A 3,397-nucleotide genomic window follows, 5' to 3' on the forward strand; every position below is an offset into this window, starting at 1 on the left:
ATCTCGGCCTACTGCAACCTCCGCCTTGTGGGTTCAAGCAATTCTCCTGTCTCACCCTCCTGAGTAGCTGGGACTACAGGTGCCCGCCACCACACCTGGCTAATTTTTATATTTTTAGTAGAGACGGTGTTTCACCTTGTTGGTCAGGCTGGTCTCAAACTCCTGACCTCAGGTGATCCACCCGCTTCGGCCTCCCAAAGTGATGGTATTACAGGTGTGAGCCACTGCGCCCAGCCCTAAATCTATTATTTAAAAATCCACCTGTACAATTGGTATTCACAGAAATCTCCCATATATGTTATTATTTTATTCTCATAACTCTCTATGCCAAGTATAGATACATTTTTGATGTGGAAAATTAGATCACAGAGATAAAGTGACTTTCCCAAGGTCAGTGCAGAAAGGGAAAGGTGAAAATTTGAAATTGTACCTGAAGAGTAAGAGAAAAGGGGTTAAGGAGTTACTCATAGATCTTTGTGCCTCAGAGGTCCTTACTGAGAGTTTTAATCCAAATGGTTTGGTAAATTTGGGGCGACAGGTATAACATGGCTTATGTGATGCTTAGAGTGTTTTGGAACCATCAAGATCTTTGCAATGACATCACAGATAACAACCCCATCATCTTGTAAAACATGGACATGTTGGGAAATAATGTTTTAGTTCAGTCAGTGAACTGACCCAAACTTCTGTGTTCATATTTTTATAGACCTCATGATTGTTAAGGTATAAAGGAGCATCAGAAGTTTTGTTTTTGTTTTAATTACAAAGGAGTTAGGATATTCCTAACATCCAAAGCGAATTAAAATAATTCACTTTGATGTGAGAAAGAGCTTATTGTCTTAGGGGCACTGGTGAGGTGAATTCACAACTATGGGTTGTTTTAATTGAATTACATCCTCAGAGCTTTAGTTTTGAGCTCTGAATCTACAGTCTGTATTTTGCAAGTAATCAATGGTATTTATTTAAGTGCTCTTGCTAAAGATAATGTGAATAGAGAAATCTGCTTATTTCTAGCATAAAATTGTTTATTAAGCAAAATAATAGAGCACTACAAATTAACTAGTAAAAAATTGAAATCTTTGACTTTCACACCTTCATTTGATATTTACTGAATATTTTGGGGACTAGCTTATATGTAATTTAGCTCAACTTTTGTTTAAAATAGGAAACTGAACTTTGAAAATAAGTACTTTTAAAAATATTTTAGAATGCAAGATAGTTTTCATGGAAACTTTCATGGAATCATATTCTTTATATTTTAGAATGAAGGTATGTTCCTACTTGGTACTTAATCAAGGAAATACCTAAATCAAGAACCATTCCAAATGGCTGTTTATTAAGTGTGATGGTTTACTAATGTCAACAAAAGTGAAAAAAATTATATTGAAGTATAAATTATAAATAGTAATCTTGTTTAACATATTTATAAATATATTTTTGTACATATTTGTATTTTGTACCTATATAAAAAACAAATATTATTATCTTTTGTACAAATATTTTTAAGATCTGGCACTTTTTTAGCACCCCAGAAAAATATTTTTCAGGCTCTCAGCTGATGCTGAGAAAAGAAGTCACTCTCACATGTTACCATAGATTAATATTGCCTATCTTTGTCTTCATATAAATGGAAGCATACGGTATTTATTTTTTTCTGGCTTATTTCACTCAAAATTACATTTGTGAAATCTATTTATGTTATGGACCAGTGATTCATTCCTTTGTGTTTTGTGTAGCACCCTGTTGAATAAATACGGAGCTTTCCAATCCATTCTATCCTGATGAACATCCAGGTGTTTCTGTTGAAACTGCTGGTCATAAATTATGTGTTTAAATGTAGTAGATAATGATCATTATTTTTTCAAAATGGTTGTATCAACTTAATAACTCATTCAAATATGTGAAGACCCCCTAACAATCTAAAAAGATGGACCTCCAATTTCAAATAATAAAAAGATTAAGTACTTGAACAGGCAGTATATGCACATTTTTAAAAATAAAAGATTGAGTTAAATTTTGAAAAATGTAGGCCAGGCGTGGTGGCTCAGGCCTGTAATCCCAGCACTTTGGGAGGCCGAGGCGAGTGGATCACGAGGTCAGGGATCGATACCATCCTGGCTAACACTGTGAAACCCCGTCTCTACTAAAAATATAAAAACTTAGCTGGGCGTGGTGGCGGGCACTTGTAGTCCCAGCTACTTGGGAGGCTGAGGCAGGAGAATGGCATGAACCCACGAGGCAGAGCTTACAGTGAGCCGAGATTGCGCCATTGCACTCCAGCCTGGGCAACAGAGTGAGACTCTGTCTCAAAAAAAAAAAAAAAAAAAAAAGAAAAAGAAAAATGTAAGTAAGAATCTCATTTGAGTTACATGTGTGAAAATATTTCTTTTACATTATTATATAACACAGATTTTGGATATGACAAGTGCTGAACTGAGGCTTTTCACTTGATATGCATTACAAATTAGAATTTTTCACTCACAAAACATGCTTATGACAATTTTATATGTGAACAGAATTATAAAAATTGCCTCGAGTTATTGAATAAAATGTTTAAAGTACCTCATAGGATGAGGAAAAAGTGGAAGAGTTAAAAGGATACAAAGCGTAAAAGATAGAGAATAAGAGTTCAAATAAAATCGAATGAAAAGGCACCATCTTGTGTAACTCCGTAGTTAATTGTGCATGTGTGCTATTTTTCATGACTTGGAGCACGTTATTTTTGGCCAAGAGTTTCCATTCTATCTATGGATATGCCAAAAATTTCCTATTTTAGATCTTCTAGTCTCTAACTCTCAAGATAAAAAATAAAAATCATTAAAACCTCTGACTCTGATATTGAACGCCTGCATAAAAATCTCCTCCCATCACCGTGCAACAGATGACTTGCTCATACACCTTTTTCACTACCACTCCCCATCAAGGGTTTTCTCCTTCGAGACTACAGTAATTCTCTTTGTATTTCATATTATGTGCAAACTTTACTTTCAAAGAGTTGTTACCTATATTAATGTATTTACATCATTCACTTAATATATTTTCTCTATCAGTAAAATTGGTTTAGGTATGTTGGATTAGGACAGAACACATCACAATTTTTCTCACCTTTATGATCAGTTTTTTTTTTTTAAGTTGGACCGTTTTTCAGTGGGTGACTGTCAGAAATGAATTAAAGTTGTTAAGAGAAGACTAGGTAAGGGTAAAGAGAAGGGTGTCCTTACGTATCAACTTTAGTTTTTTCAAGTTCAACAAGACCCTCCTCTCCCTTCAAGGAAGATGATTCCTAGGCATGTTTGTTATTTCTATCAAAACAGCTGAGTTTTTTTTTCATTCATATTGTTAAAATACCAATTGTGGAGCGAAAAATGCTTCAGCTGGGACTGTCCTCTGACAGGCC

The sequence above is a fragment of the Pongo pygmaeus genome, chromosome 16 (assembly GCF_028885625.2).
Source record: "Pongo pygmaeus isolate AG05252 chromosome 16, NHGRI_mPonPyg2-v2.0_pri, whole genome shotgun sequence".
In the NCBI taxonomy this organism is placed as follows: Eukaryota; Metazoa; Chordata; class Mammalia; order Primates; family Hominidae; genus Pongo; species Pongo pygmaeus.